Consider the following 17,552-nt stretch of genomic DNA (forward strand, 5'->3'; position numbering starts at 1 on the left):
AGCACAAGAACAGCCACAGAAGAATTTATTCCTAATAGCTAAAAACCAGTAACCACCCAAATGTGTATCAAGTAAATAAATCTATAGTTACAATCATAAGGCAATGAGAATCAATGATCTATAATTATACACAATTAAATGAAAATCTTTGCGCATGTGCTATATTTCTATTTTTATGAAGTTCAAACACAGGAAAAATTAATCTATAGTATTCTAAATAAAAATAATGGACATCTTGAGGGAGGAGAAGAAAGGGTACTGATTAGATGTTGGCACATGGGGTCTTTCTGGGTTGTTAAAAGGCTTGGTTTACTTATCTGGCTCCTGACTACATGGATCTGTTCACTATGAGAAAATTTGTTGTGTGTAATGTACATAAAAGAAATATAAACTTTTCAATATGTACATTATACTTCAATGAAAAGTTCATATAAAAAGATCCTATCATGTTGTTTTACCTCTGAGGAAAATAACATGAAAATGGATTAAAGAAGATGAGAGGTAAGTGCAGGGAAAGGTTGTACCAGGAAAAGCTAAAAGAGAAAAGGAGTAAGATGGAAGATCTATCTCATAAAGTGACTTCTGGGCCCCTTAAGGGGGAAGGTAAGGGAACCGAAAATAAAATCTAAAATGAAATGCTTGGAGAACAACAAAGATCAAGCCTGCAAAACCCCCAAAGCAATTTCTCCCTTCATAAGGAAAAACATGTCAAAAATCAAATGCAACCAAGAAAAATAAATGGCATTGTCTTCCTGGACTAACCATTCAAAAAAAAAATAGTGAGTTCCACAGTTTATCCCATGTAATCTCTCCAGAAATCAGTTCTCCTTTCAACTTAGATGAGATAAAAGTATAAAAAAGGAGATAGGTAAAATATAAAAGAGGAACTGATTTTTCAAATGAGAAAATATAACTTTGAAGCATGAGATATTATAGCATAATACCACAATTTTTTTCCAACTTCAACAGTCAAAAACATCTATACACCCAAAAACCATAACTGGAAGTAAGAAAATTTTAAAGAGATTTGGGGAAATATCTGCAACTTATTTGAAAGACAAAGTTAATATACTTGATTTGCTAAGAATACTCACAAATCAATAAAAATGTTTTAACAGAAAAATAGACAAAGGACACAATCAGGAATTTCACAAAAGAATACAAGTAAATGAAAAATGAATTAATCTCAATGTATATCAAAACAACTATAGCATCTTGCAATTATAAAATTGTCAAGGACTTTTACAAATATTAATAACCAGTGTTGGTATAATAGATACGATGGCAACATAAATACTAAAACTGTCTGGAAGAAATCGATCAAGCTGAATTAAAACGCTTTATACTGTACATACCAAGTTCAAGCTTGACCTTCAGCAATCTTCAGAGAGAATCAGGAAGAGGTGGTTGCATGTGAACAGTGATGGCAGCTACCCTAGGATCCAGAAGCTTGCTGGACTGTTGCCGGGTATAACACCAATGAGGAAGCAAATGGTTGGGCTTTTCAGGACCCTTGATCCAACAGGAGCTGGTCCACAAAGAGGCTAAAAAAGAAAGAAAAATGTTGATGACAAACTGACCCAAAAGGATCAGCTGCAAAATGATGAAAACCTCTTCTACCTTAAAAATAGTCTCCAATATTAATTTAACCTAAATATCTTTTACCACATCTTGATTATCACAGACTCTCAAGGAAATCTGTATTCAAATTTGATACCAGTTGTGTTCCTTTTGCACCATTTTGCTAAAGAATAAACTGCTGTGGGATTTTTTCCCCCTATTTACAACAAAGAGAATATAAATGATGTTTTTAAAATAATTTTTAAAAACCATGAAAACTAAAAAGAATTAACTGTTTAAAAACAAAACCAAAGCAACAATAAAAACAAACAAGCAAAAAGAACTCTTCACATATATGTTCCAAGGTGCACACTGTTTCGAGGATTTTCTGGGATTTTAAAAATTTTATGTTGTGTTGTACTGTTTTTTCCTATTCTGCTTTACTTCTATAGTAACTGCTGAGTTAAGCTACATAAATATGATGATAACTGTATACTGTCTCTGGCTCCACAGCACTAGTTCTAGAATTAAACTGCCTGGGGTCAATTCCCAGTTCTTCTACTGCTAAGCTGTATAACTTTGTACAAGTTTAATATTTTCTCTGTGCATCAGCTTCCTCCTCTGTAAAATCAGGAAAATAATAGTAACATATCTGAAAGGTTTTTGTGAAAATCAAATATCACTGCATAAACACTAAGGATAAGAGTTCTCACTGTGGCTCAGCAGGTTAAGAACCTGACTAGCATCCATGAGGATGCAGTTCAATCCCTGGCCTCTCTCAGCAAGCCAAGCTGTGGCATAGTCGCAAGCAGCTGGCATAGGTCGCAGATGTGGATCCAATCCGACATAGCTGTGGCTGTGGTGTAGGCCGGCAGCTGTGCTCCAATTCGACCCCTACCCTGGGAACTTCCATAAGCTGTGGGTGTGGCACTAAAGAAGAAAAAAAAAAAACACCAAAACCGAACAATTATTGATGCAGTAAAAGTCCTTCATAGATAGTATCTATCATGACATTTGTATCTCTTAGCTGTTTCCACTAATAAAGATAAAAAGCATAGAGCATGATTTGTTGGTGATCACATTTCCAAGAACTCACACCACAAAAGCATATGTTAAGTAGCAAGAACTAGTAATAAACAGAGGAACAATAGAGGAGTGATGTCAATGAGATGGTAGAATAGGATGCCGTAGACCCTTCCTCCCACAGAAACACTATTTCAACAACACGTGGACCAATTCCCATTATGAAAAATCCAGACACAGTTAAGAGGGTCTTGTACCCCAAAGGAGCACAGAATTAGCCATTCTGAAGCCAGCAGGAAAACTCATGGCCCCCTTTTGCCATAATTCCTCTCCCTGACACACCACCATACAACTGGGAGAAAACTCCCATCTCCTGGTTTCTACTTGGGAAAGAAAAGAGAAGACTGGACCATAATTCTGAATTTTCAGAGGATCTTCCCAAAGGATTGGCTTTTGTCTCACCTCTCGTGGAGTATTAATGGAACTGAGCTACTCGAGGTGGGGAGATGGGGGGTGGGGCACTGAGATCAAAAATTCAGATGGCACATGGATGTTCTGGAGAAACTGCAATACAGCAGACAGAGGCTAATATAGCTCAAAAGATGCTCTTTAATTGGAGAAAGAGAAGAATGGAGCACATGACCAATTTTCCAGATTTTTGAGAACTGCACAAGGCACAGTTTCTGTTTAGCCTAACTCAGGGCTCTAATAGGACCCAACATACTATGGATGACACTATAATAGGAGAAAACTACAAGCAAATATTCCTGATGAATGTAGAGGCATAACTCCTCCTCCATAAAATACTAGCCAACCAAATTCAACAGCACATTAAAAAAATCATTCACCATAATTAAGTAGAATTTATCTCAGTGATACAAGGATGATTCAATAGATAAAAGTCTATTTATGTGATATACCACATTAACAGAACAAAGGATAAGAAAAAAATCACTTGATCATCTCAATAGATGCAAAAAAAGCACCTGACAAAATTCAACACCATTTCATGATAAAAACACTCCATAAACTAGGAATAGAAGAAATTACCTCAACAGAACAAAGACCAAATATGACAAGCCCACAGCTAATATCATACTCAGTGGTGGAAAACTGAGCTTTTCCTCTACGATCAGGAACAAATCAAGGATATCCACTCTTGCCAGTTGCATTCAACATAATACTGGAAGTCCTAGCCAGAGAAATTAGGCAAGAAAAAGAAATAAAACTCATCCAAATTGGAAAGAAAAATTAAAATTTTCCCTATATGCAAATGATAAGTAGAAAACACTAAAGATTCCATTTAAAAATTGTTAGAACTGGAGTTCCCGTCGTGGTGCAGTGGTTAACGAATCCGACTAGGAACCATGAGGTTTCAGGTTCGATCCCTGCCCTTGCTCAGTGGGTTAACGATCCGGCGTTGCCGTGAGCTGTGGTGTAGGTTGCAGACGCGGCTCCGATCCCGCGTTGCTGTGGCTCTGGTGTAGGCCGGTGGCTACAGCTCCGATTCAACCCCTAGCCTGGGAACCTCCATATGCCGCGGGAGCGGCCCAAGAAATAGCAACAACAACAACAACAAAAAGACAAAAGACAAAAAAAAATTGTTAGAACTAATAAATGAATTTAACAAAGCAGAATACAAAATCAATGTACAAAATTCATTTGCATTTCTCTATACTAACAATGAATAAACTGAAAATGAAATTAAGAAAATATACCCATTTACAATAGTATTCAAAAGAATAAAATACTTAGAAATAAACTAAGGAAGCGAAAGCCTTGTACAGTGAAAACTAAACTTTGCTGAAATAAATCAGTAAGGTGCAAATAAATGGAAACAAATCCATGTTCATAGATTAGAAGATTTCTGCTTATACTGTACATATAATTCAGAGTGATCTACAGATTCAATATAATCTCTTTCAAAATCCCAATTATGTTTTATTGCAGATATAGGAAAAAAAAAAAAACCCTAAAGTATATCGGGAGCCACAACCTCAGGAGCCACAGTAATCTTGAAAAAGAACAATACTGGAGTCCTCACACTTCCAACAGGATAGTAATATTTAAAGTATTAGGTAATTTAAGATGAACTCTTGCCTGTTCAATGCAGGGATGCATACTGTCAATGTTTCATGGCATGACTCTTCTTATTCTCTCTGAGCTATTCTAGCCAATCAGGACCTCATATAGTTGGCTTATCAGGGTTGTACACAAGTCTTGTTGACCCAATAGTCATCTAGTGTCATTAAGATAGCTTCGTAGATCTCTTTTCTGAAGCATTGTGTGTTGTTTTCATAATACGACTCTCAGAGGATATCTTACCTTATTTCTAGGTTCTCAGAGGAAGCTCCACATAACTCAAGTGCAGTCCATATGTGGTATAACACATTAATATTAGTAATGTACAATGGAAAATTAATGGATCAATTGATAAGTCAATAAATCTGTAGAGAGAAACTCTAAGATATAAGACTACACTCAGAAGTACACATCATGAACAGAAATATATTCATAATATTTTGCCTTTTCTAATCTTTGATACTTGTTCCCTCAAATTGGACTTCAAACTTCTAAATCTAATCATATAATGTTTAATCACTAAAACCGAATAGCTGGCCATTCAGACAAGATCCATTAATCCCCAATTGTATGTTACTAATATTAATGTCTTTTATAATTTGCATTTTCATTCTTTAATTTTCTATAGTATTCAGTGGTGCCCTATTTTCTCTGACATCAAATATAATAATCAACTTTCCCCAATCTATGTCCTCATTTCTCTCTGAAACACAACATAGCTCTTGAAACTGTAGCTCAGAGAGTTGCATTGTCTTGCCCAAGGCACTAATAATTGGAAAATCCATGATTCAAACACAGCTCTAGCCAAAACCAAGACCTTCTCTTCTCATTGTATATAATATGCCTCATGAACAAACATGCCCTGCTTGGTCCTACCTCACTGTGTTCATTCTCAAATGAAACCCCATCTATGTTCAAATTTTACCTATCTTTTATGGTCAAACTGAAGTTTTTCTGCCTTCCATTCACAGATACATATTTTTGTGAAAAATATTACTATAATGCTAAAAAATACTAAATTGCAATATAATATTAACTTTAAGATATGTTTTCAAATATAAAATACAAAGTGGAAAACTTAATAACTCAATGCAACAGACTGAACTTGATGATGGGAGGAAAGGACAATGGATAAGGGAAGGGGCTGTAGAGAGGAACATATCAGATAATCTTGGAGAGTCTCAGAAAGTGGGTCACAGCCCTCTCAGTTCCCAGAAGCCTCCAGGGGAATGAGAATGGAAGTCTGGCCAGTCCAAGTCCTCCAAACACATACTCATGTAGTCAAAGCACCAAACTGAAACACCAGAATAGATTAACCAAGAAAAAAAAATGACTAATATGAGACCTTCCCCTACTGTTATGGGTTTGGATAAAAGGGCAGATAATAGATAGCGGTTAGCCCCTGAAAAGATCAGGAAAATGTCACCACTCAGGGACTGTAGAGCAAAACAAAGTAAAAAGCAGCCTAAGAATGCTGAAGCCAAGTGCTTGGTAATCAATTCTTTTTTATTTGGTAAGAGGAATGGAAGGCAGAAGAATACCAGAAATTTAGAGGAAGGAGAAGAAAGTGAGGTGGATATGCCAGAAAATTAACATAGCCTTAGTTGACAGACCAGATTTATCTTCATTGGTTTGGAGGGGGAATAAAAGAAAGGATGGGAAGGACTGTGGAATGAATTAAAGAAGAGGTAAGAAATGAACCTTATTTGAGAAATCCCATAGAGGCAAATAAAAGAAAAAAAAACATTTGGCAGCTGGTGGCTCTTTATTTAACAGTTTTATTTAGCGTCAACAAACCAGTGGGTACATGTGCATATATTAATATGTATACGTAAATAAGAACTATGTACCCCATCCTCTCTCACCAAAAGAAGCTCTGTGGCTAAAGTGGATTGTGAAACATGAATCTATAACCCCTCTTCAAGATTCATGACACATATTAGAGTCAGAAAATTCCACAGTAGAGAAACCTAAAATAATCAAGTTATCTGCTCAAAGAGTGCTTTTTGCCTTTTTTTTTTTACCACATAGCTATTGCCACACTGAGGATTACATGGAATATCAGTGTAGGAAGCTTAGTTTGAAATTTTTAAGATTTTAAACTACCACAACATAGCAAATAAGCCAATGCATTGAACAATGATAAGTTCTGAATATATATTTGATCAATATTGAAAACCTTTAAAAATCAATGCATATTTTATTTTTCCCAGTGGCAAAATTAATTTTTATAATCTACTTGGAAATATTTCACTCCCAAAAGAGTTTAAGCTGCAGTTTTTAAAAAATGTTGCTTTTAGCTAGTCCTGTTAGCCTCAAAGTATCAGAAAAAGGGAATGTATGTATTCAATCTATAAAATGTCAGTTTCTATCCTAACAGCATTTTTAAGTTTTGCTTTTATCAATGTCACAAATTAGTAGTTTTCATTCTCAAGATATAGCTGTGTATGTTATAATATATTTGTACAACAAAGTCTGACATTTCAGAGAAGTTTCCCTTATCTACAGCTATTTCCATGTTCAAAAAAATTGGAGAAGAAACAGATGTTGAATGGCAAAACATATTTTAAACTGTTTCAAAAATATTTGGCAGCAAGTGTGGAGCATTGGTGGAAGAACAGCTCTGTAATAAATGGCAAGTTTATTTTGCATGTACTTTTCTTGAAAGAAAAATAATTTGAAAAGAGACAAAGGAAAATTATTGATGCGTATTATATAGACATTAATAGGGAAAACAACTTTTAGTGAATAGTTCATGATTTTGAGTCTCTATAAAACCTCATATACCCACTTATACATGTAATATATTTTAAAATTTTAAAGTTCCTTTTGCTTATTACAACCTGTGATTTTTTAAAGTAGCCCTGATATATTTTACCCTTCCTATCTTTTAATTTCTACTATAGCTTTTAAACTAACTTTTGCTCAAGAAAATAGACTAATCTAATATTGCTCTACATTAATTTCTGAAAGATTCTTGTGGTTGAGTAATAAGTTTCTGGTCATAACTTGTTCATTTTGCATAATATGTTCATTTTATTCTTAGTCATCCAGCTATGTTTCTTTATCGTTAAATAGATTTAAACTATCTTTAAGGCTATTTTGGTGGATAGATTAAAAGATGATTCCACTAAAAAGAAGGTTGTTGGAATATTTCAAAGAATTTGGGGAAAAAAGTATTAGTTGGCTTAACTCAAAGCTTTTTAATGGATTTTTTTTAACCATTTGTCACAGGGATAGCCAATTCTGTAGTTTTCTTTGGCATACCAAGAGTAATTTTATTAAAACAAACCTTCAGGGAATGAAGTTAGCAATATATAGGACAAGCATATATTAGATTATTTTTCCTTTTGCTAAAATTCTCTAAAATGGCTGCTGAAATTGATATTGTTGTTAACACTAACTGTAATAATATACTGAAACGGTCAAAATTCAGGGATTGTCTACATGTCATATCAAAAGAAGGCAGCAATTTTAAGGTTCAGTTAATGAACCTGTCATTATGCAAAGCTTAAATTCTTTTCTAGTCGGCCTTGAAGTTTAAAGTTGTGTATGATTTGGCCAGACTCTAGCAACTGACTAATTTATGAATAAACAGTAGACTGGTTATAGTTTCCTCTGGTAACTCAAGATTCAAAGTTTCTTTATTCCAAAATAATCCAGAACTCATTAGGCAATTTTAGCATACTTGACTTACAAATAAATTGTCTTTGTCATTTTATTCCAGAGTTCTAAATATAGATTTAGAAGTAGTCCTTTGATTGATGATCTCCTAAATTGAGTACTCCTGTTTAATTATTTAATTAAAAATAAAACAATTCTGATTTTGCCCACTCCTACAAACTAATCCTTCTAAAGAACCACCATGATAAATTATTTCCTCATTCAAATGTCTTCAGCAGCTCTTCATTGTCTGCTTAACAAATTCCAAACGTGGCTTGTCTTTCCACGTCTTTTTTTTTTTGAACTCCAACCTATTTTTCGATCTATTTCTTACAATTTCAACTTTTCCCCTACATGCCTTCTCAGAAGGCATAAAAAATAGGATTTTAAAGGGCCGCTAGGGCTCTTCTAGAGTTTTGGAACTGAAGCATTTTTGAGTATGGTGGGGACATCTAAGAGGCTTGAGAAGAGGGCAGAGTTGAAGATGATGGGATTGCAAAGGAAAACTGGACTAGAGCCAGATTATAAAGGACACTATCTGCCGTGCTAAGTTTGAATTTGTTCGTAAAGGCAACTGGACACTATTTTAACAAAGGAGAGATATGATCAGATCTGTGTTTTCCAAAGATGGTAGAGTAAATTTGAAGAAGAGATGTCTAGAGGCATGACAGGCAGCTAAGAGAGTATAAGAATAATGATGAGAGATGGCGATAGCTAAGTAATATGGTGTAGTTGATGGAGTGAAGGATCTCATTCCAATAAATATTGGAGGGTTATTATCAATCAGGTCAGGGATAAGGTGGCAGAATGACTTAGTAGTTACATGGCTCTGGAGTCAGAATGCCCTTGTGCAAACCCTGTCTTCCATACATCCTAGATGTATGACTTAGATCAAGGTAACATACCTCCCGGAGATTAATTTTTTTCATAGCAAGGTAGAGATAACCAAAGTACCTATCTCCACAGATGCTGTGAGAATTAAAGTCAAAAATTCTCATTAAGTTCTTGGCACCATAACCAGCTTATTAAGGACTCTATAAATTGTATCCCTAGAATGTGACAATGCATCATTTAGACTTCAGGTCTCCCTCTCAGTTTTCTGTCCTCAGGTTTGTTAAATGTAACTTATATTCTATACATAATGCATTTTTACCTCTATTGGATCACTCTTTATGTCATGATCATATGCTTTTTCATTCTGGTTTCCATCTCCCAAAATCCAGCTTAACGCTTGAGTACATGATTTAGTCATCTCAGAATTCCCAGTCCTAAGTTTAATTAGACGGGAATTAAACTTGGTCAAAGTTCTCTGTAAACCTCTCCAAATATGATTTTTCCAGTCCCTGAACTTTCATAGGACTTTACAACACTCTTGACCCTTACCTCATATACTGTTGCATTTGAGGACCTGATGTATGTAACTACTCTCCCCTCATTACATCAGGAGTCATTTCCCCACTCAGGCTTTTCTGGTGCTCTACACATGATCAGATTGGTGTCTCAGAAAAATAAATCCAATGCATAACCATTTGATTATTTGCTCATTCACTCAATGACAAATAATTCCAGGGAAAGCCACCAACCAGATTATAAACTCCTTATTGCCATAAACTATCTTTGTGTTCAGTATTTACATTTAACGTTTCATCATGCTGGAAAACCTGTCACTGGGGAAGTACTAGAAGATGCTCACTAAGTAATCTTAAATTCACAGGATTTGATCTTCTGTTGGTTGCCCTTGGGTATTATTCTCATAAAAGCTTTCCAAAAAGTATAACTGAAATCTTCTCAATTAAGATAATTTTAACTGTTAAGCACATGGTGTACTATTATTTAACAGAAATGATAGTTGTTTGTCCAAATTGGGTCATATTACATTTCATTGTGTGGGCAGGCATCTGAATGTTTCAAAAACAGCAGTTAGCAGGGATGTAAATATTGCTTGACTTACACTTACTTGAGAAATTCAAGGCTGCCATAGCCAATGATCTAAACCAACACCACGTTCTATTAAAAGTTCTTGGGTAGAGCTTTAAAAATGTCTCAGGAGGGCAGCCAGCCACACACATGTGCCATCCAGATTTCCAAGTCTGGGGATATGAGAAAGAAGGAAACCTGCCTGAGCACGCTCAGGGCAGATGGTATACCTACAGCAACTTCTCTTGTCCTCTGGTGTGCTCCTACCTGGGACCTTGGCAGCACTCCTGCACTGTTGCTGAGGGATGCCAGGAAAAATGTGAACCTGGAGCCAATTTGGGAAATAAACCACCTCACAGATTCCTGCTCAACCTAGCAACAAAACCCCTATCATTTGAAAGCATCAGTACACACCTCTTTCATTCCAAAGACACCATGATCACTCTATATCTTATATATTTATTCCACTACCTGCAAACAGTTACGCTTCTTTATCAAATGCAAAAAGAATGTATCTGAATACTTTATCCTAGTATTCCCTAGCATCCTCCTATTCCCAAGGGATAGCCCCAGGATTCTAAAGGGCAAAAGCCATGTATGTATTACTCCTACTTCCTCCTGTCAGAAAACAGGCTAGCCAGGTTCTTTCCCATGTATCAGAAACAAATGCCTCTGACCCAAACAATTTAGTTGATAGGAGCCTAAGAATCCAAACAAAAATTCCAAATGTAGATTAAGAGAATTTGTGATTAAGTTAAACAGTTAAAATCCAAACATCTTAAAAATCTAGTTCAAATATACATCCTATGCAAGTCAAAAATTTGTACTCCCCAATTAATTACTAAAACAGTCAAATTTGTGTAGTCATTTAACATTCTTTCCAGTGTGCAATAAAATTTATAGGGTAATTTAAATGCCATCTGTACTTTTACTTTACTCCATCTAAATGGCCACATTCTTTCCCCCAACCTCAATCCCAAAATCTCTTTGATGTTGAAATTCTGTTCTAAAATCCACTATTATTTGGATAAGTGTTTGAAAAATGCCAATATTTTCACAAAACAAAATTTATATTGACCATAATATAATAATTATTTGTGCATCCAAAGAATCACTGCCATACAAATAAATGCTTGTTTTTTTTTTCAAATTTAACATGATTCAATTTGAAAAAAATTTATTAATTCTTATTATAGGTTGGTGCCCATGCTAGCCACCATATACAATAAAATAAGCTTCCATGAGGAGTTAATAATCTAACAGGTAAAAGAGACATAAAAAGATCTAACTATAACATGAAGTGAAATGACGTAAGAACTAACATGGACTGCAAACATGTTTTAAGAGTAGAGTGGGAAGAACTATTCATCTTGATGAGGGGAACCAGGTAATATGTCATAAAGGAAGTGAAACTCTCTAATATCTTAAAACATGAGTAAGATTGTGACAGAAAAGAGATGTAAGAATATTCTGCTCTTGGAAACATCATGCCTTAAAAGCACAAGGAGGATGAGGGATGTGGAATGACCAGCATATATGGAGGGGTGGAGTAGGAGGTGGGGCGTTAAAGGTGAATAGAGAATGACTATAACCTTCAGCATCTACTTGTTGTTGGTCTATTACATATTCCAATGTATCTATTGCATGCCTGTTATACCTCAAGCAGAGCACACATACTGGGGATTCAGTGGGGACTGAGTCCATGTCTTCTTGTCTAGAACTCCAGAAGGCAAATTTAAGATTTTTTTTTGTTTCATTTTTGTAGGCTACAAGAAGCTTCTCAAGGTCCTTGTGGAAACAGATGGAATAAATGAGCCTGTATTTTGAGAGCACTACTCTTTGGTAACATGTTAAGCAGATTTAAGGCATGAAAGGAAAGTGAAAAGGGAACATGGGTATATCTGGAGGGACACTTTTTCCCTCCTGTGTTGTTTCCTCCTTGGTAAAATGAGGATCACTAGTAGTGTTACTCCTGGCTTCTCTTCTCACCCTGAGGAAGAAGATGACTTAATAGATTTGTGAAGTTCAAAGGAGAAACCAGGATTATGGAACCCTTCCCATTCCACTTCCTGCCCTCTTGGGAGAACATCTAACCTCAAAGAACTGTTCCCCTTGAGCTTCTCTAGGTTTCAAATTGTCCACACTTGACTACAATTCAGCAGATAAAGCTGGCTAATTCAGGAGTTTACCATCAGGAAAATCTGGAGCTCTTTCCAAATCACCAGAGTATCCTCAATATTTTTTTTACAACTGCGGGGTATTTCCTTTTTGAATGTAATATAATTATTTAACCTATCTACTCTTGTTGGAATTTAAGTTACTCACAAATTTTCCCGTTACGCTAACATTGGACACAGAGGGTATTTTGCTTAGCAAAATAAGTGAGAGAAAGACAAATACTGTGTTTTATTTACATGTAGAATTTAAAAAATGAATGAATGAATATAAAAAATAGAAACAGAATCAAAGTTATAGAGAACAAACTAGTGATTACCAGTGGGGAGAGGGGTTGGTAGAGAGACAAGATAGGGGAAAGGGACCAAGAGGTACAAACTGTTAAGCATAAAATAAGTAAGAGGTAAGGATGTAACGTACATGGAATATGACCAATATTTTATAATAACTTTAAATGGAATATAATCTATAAAAATACTGAATCGCCATATTGTGTAACCAAAACTAACACTGTAAATCAACTATACTTCAATTAAAAAAAGAGAAAAGAGGAGTTCCCGTCGTGGCGCAGTGGTTAACAAATCCGACTAGGAACCATGAGGTTGCAGGTTCGGTCCCTGGCCTTGCTCAGTGGGTTGACGATCCGGCGTTGCCGTGAGCTGTGGTGTAGGTTGCAGACGCGGCTCGGATCCCGCGTTGCTGTGGCTCTGGCGTAGGCCGGTGGCTACAGCTCCGATTCAACCCCTAGCCTGGGAACCTCCATATGCCGCGAGAGCGGCCCAAGAAATAGCAACAACAACAACAACAACAAAAAAGACAAAAGACAAAAAAAAAGAGAAAAGAAATATACCTAGCCTTTTTATTATGAAATAAGTATATTAAGGGTTTATTATGAGAGTACATTCTGTTGAGTTAATTCTTGGTATCAGCTGTGAAGTTAATTTCTGTCAATGCAAGAGTATAACTCCAGACAACTAAATAGATAACACTAAAAACTTTGGCAAAGTGATCACCTACCTCATGTCTTCTTCCACTGTCCCATAAAAACTAAAATATTTGGGCTGATAATTAACCTACAATTATAATTGGGTATCCAAAATAGTTCATTTACATTGATGTTTTTTCACTGTACATTTAAATTACCTTTTCTGAACAGATATCTCAGCTAATGACACCCAGTCATCTTACTGGGAACTATTAGGAGATAACTAATTCAATAAAAAATAAAAGTGCCCTGGGAGTTCCCTTTCTGGCTCAGCAGTTAACAAACCCAACTAGTATCCATGAGGATGCGGGTTTAATTCCTAGCCTCACTCAGTGGGTTAAGGATCCAGTGTTGCTGTGAGCTGTTGTGTAGATCACAGATGCGGCTCAGATCCCACATTGCTGTGTCTGTGGTGTGGGCTAGAAGCTGTAGCTTCAACTCAACCCCTAGCCTGGGAACTTCCATATGCCACAGGCTGCGGCCCTAAAAGGCAAAAAATAAAAAATAAAAATAAAATAAAAGTGTCCTATCTTTGCTTCACATAATAATTCTGGTCCCAGGACCACTGAAAGAGCAATACGCAGTTTCTGAATCAAACCCTACTCTCAAAATGAGTAAAAAGAGAGACATAATGTTAGGATTATTTTTCATTTATATTGGGATTTTATTCCTTCCACCTGAAAGAGGAAGAGGAGGGAACTGTTGCAGCCCAGAAGGTAGCCAAGTAGCCAGGGAGCTATATGGTGGCACAGGAAGAATATGCATCCAGGATCCGTGAGAATGGGCATCACCCTCAACTCTGACAGCCCAATGAGTCAAGGCAAATCACCTGCCAATCCTTGACCTGTTTCCTCAGTTGAAAAGTTTGACCAGATGGTCTCTAAGATCCCTTCCTGGTCCAATAGTCTAGTCTATGCCCTGATAATTCCAACCTTATCCAAACTCTGATCCCCTGCTATCTAAAACAGAGCAGAACAGAAAAGTAAAACTTCTCTGAGTATGAAAGGAGTAAACTGTGACTTCCGGACTCCTTTTACCCACCTCAGGAAAGTAATCTGTAAGGAACCCTTGGTCCATTTTAGCCCCAAAATGCCTTTAGTGGCAGAATAGTTGCTATCCAAAGGGAAAAAAGTGTTAGGAGATAACTAACTATACAAGAAAGAAATATGTATTAATTTACTTCTCAAAATGTGAAAAGAAGTAACAATATTGTAAGCCATTCTAAGATTTTCCATTTATAGATTGTTATAGCAATATTCATTCAAGTCTAATTTTCCAATGTTATTTTTAACCTCACACAGTATGATTCTACTTCACTATGGTAACCATATGTCACCAATTTTCCAAGACAGCCTCAATTCCAGTTTTTTTGTCCCAGATTTAGACCAAGTTTTAGACTTTATCTCTTTTTTTAAGTTTAGGGGATATGATCACCCACATGCTTAATTATTCCCTTTCTGTATCTTTCTTCTCTGATTACAATAACAAATTTGATATGAGAATAACAGACTAAGATACCCAGATTTTCATATTTCATATCTTTCTATCTTCCATATCTTTTTGACTAATGGTTTCACCAGCTGATGTAGTGACACAAAAAATTGGAACCCAACATAACATTTACTGAGTAAGTAGACAAAGATAGTGGGAGATATTTAGCTACCCTAACTGACCATGCAGAGTTTAGAAGGCCTGTGAAGCAAAGTCAGGATTGCTCTACTGTTAATGGCATTTCCAAATGCATATATTATAGTTCTTATGAGGGGAAAGAAGCCAGTTAAATTTAGGAAGCCAGACAGACTGGCAGTTGCCTTCTGGACATAATATACAAGGGTCTCAGGACCTTGGTATCAACACAGGAAAGAGACAGAATAGGGCAAGGTAGGGTGTCAAGTACCAAAGGAAACACCCAATGCTGGGCACAAGGATATATGGAAGCAAGGAAAATTGTTTCTTAAATTTTATTTTATGTTGGCTATAGATGTCATGATATTGCACTCTTAAATCCTTCAGTATACATCTCTAAAATATAAGTTGTTTTTAAACTTGTAGTACATTCCTCTTTGGAAACCGCTGAAAGCTACAGGGTCAGAAAATAACATATCCCACATATAATGTCTTATGGGCAATTTCAGAGGATTCGCAGATTCCTAGCAATTACACGTAGGCTTCAAAGAGAGATGTGACTGTGCAGAGTGACCTAAGAGGGTAGTGACCAGCAAATGCCATTTCTAGTTAGCAGCTAAGACTATCTGGATATCCCACTGGCCAGTGGGGAGTCCCCTGTTTCTAGAATTGGGAGGATAATTAATAGCGTCAGCCTCCATGGGGAGTTGAGGCTGTTTATTACCGTCTTCTGTGTGTTCTCTTTGGTCTAGAAAGTGGAGCAGGGCTGACTTGTGGTATGAAAATCAGTGGACCCAGTGCTCAGGAGCTGAGTCTAGCAAAGGTCAAAAAATAAGGTATCCACTAAGGCTGAGGCAGTCAAAGAATCTGCAGCCTGTGCACCATGCCCAAACACCACAGACAAAAATAAAGTGGGGAGTTCCCGTCGTGGTGCAGTGGTTAATGAATCCGACTAGGAACCATGAGGTTGCGGGTTCGGTCCCTGGCCTTGCTCAGTGGGTTAACGATCCGGCGTTGCCGTGTGCTGCGGTGTAAGTTGCAGATGCGGCCCGGATCCCGCGTTGCTGTGGCTCTGGCGTAGGCCAGTGTTTACAGCTCCGATTCGACCCCTAGCCTGGGAACCTCCATATGCCGCGAGAGCGGCCCAAAGAAATAGCAAAAAGACCAAAAAAAAATAATCCTACTGCAGCAGCTCAGGTCACAGCTACAGTTTGAATTCAGTCCTCAGCTCAGGAACTTCCATTTGCCGCAGACGCAGCCATGGGGGGAAAAAAAATAAATAAATAAAGTGGGATTTTTAAGGGTCAGACTTGAATAGTAGAGGTCAGAGGATAGGGTTCTGATAATGGCTTTGGCAAAAGGTAAAAGAAAGGAAGAAAGATGGTGACCAGATGTTCTCCATTTAGAATCTGTAAAAGGGAAATTACATTACAGTAGTAGGAATTCAGGTTATATAAAAGGAAAATCCTGCATTCAATGAACTTTGTAAAGCATGAGAACTAGTTACTGATGGACATTCTTCTTCTCCTTCCATGTAATATTCGAAAATAGAACAGATGTTTGTGTGTTTTCAAGGATTCGAATATATGGTTGTCAGAAATGAAGGTCATGTCAGATACATATGGACATAATCAAATTCCCTGAAAGACTGGCCTATCTATATTTGACATTTATTTAATTATAATAATTTTTATAATTATTTTTGAAATTCATTGAATTCCTCTAATCTGATACTTCACCCAAACTTTTCTATACAAAATTATTGAGAATAAAAATATGCTTAATATAATTCATAATAACATAATCACAGAACCCATTCATCATTTTCAGTATTCCTATTAATTCCTATTAATATATATTAATAAGAATTAATAATATGTATTAATAAGAATTAGTGAAAACATCAATATGATATGTAGCAGTCCAGTTATATATGAAATTATAATTTTAAGGAAAATGACTCATATCTACATACACACATTGAAAATAACATTGTAAATAAAGTACACTCTGGAAAACTATGTAGAAAGTAATGGAAAAGTAAATACAAAAAAAAAATTGAAAAGACTTCTAGAAAAGTAATGAGATTTACAGATTGACTAAAAACAGGAGAAAAAAACCTCCGAAGGATATTTGACATTTGGTCAGTCAGTCAGAAAAGAGAGTTGGCAGTTGGTCAGGAGAAAATGTGAATCATAAAAGTCTATCTCCTCCATCATATAAGGCATATGAATCAGACGTCTGCTAGCTAGTTCTTAGTCTCAATTCTAAGAGCCAGTAACTATATATTTGGCTTCATAAACAAGCTTAGAGATCCTACTTTTTCAGCTTGTAATATACAGAGCTCACACTCACACAGAATTTGCGGTAGGGTCATGATCTGTTCACACCATCCTTTATCATGGCCAATTGCTGAGGTAAAATTGCCATGTCTATCACCTACAGCAGAAGTTTGACTTTTAACCAAATAATAGGAAGCACAGTAGTGACTGCTATAGCAACAGACTAAACAGACAATCTA

At 36.3% G+C, this 17,552-nt stretch overlaps 1 long non-coding RNA gene across 1 annotated transcript in view; it reads right to left on the reverse strand.

The window, feature by feature from the left end:
• Nucleotides 1-1,361: 1,361 nt before the first annotated feature.
• The window catches only part of LOC125123370 (uncharacterized), a 200,713-nt gene continuing 184,522 nt past the window's right edge, over nucleotides 1,362-17,552 (reverse strand). The window contains exon 3 of the long non-coding RNA XR_007134039.1: nucleotides 1,362-1,544. This is a non-coding gene — a long non-coding RNA (uncharacterized LOC125123370). The remainder of the gene's footprint in view (nucleotides 1,545-17,552) is intronic.

This window comes from Phacochoerus africanus, chromosome 3 (genome assembly GCF_016906955.1).
Source record: "Phacochoerus africanus isolate WHEZ1 chromosome 3, ROS_Pafr_v1, whole genome shotgun sequence".
In the NCBI taxonomy this organism is placed as follows: Eukaryota; Metazoa; Chordata; class Mammalia; order Artiodactyla; family Suidae; genus Phacochoerus; species Phacochoerus africanus.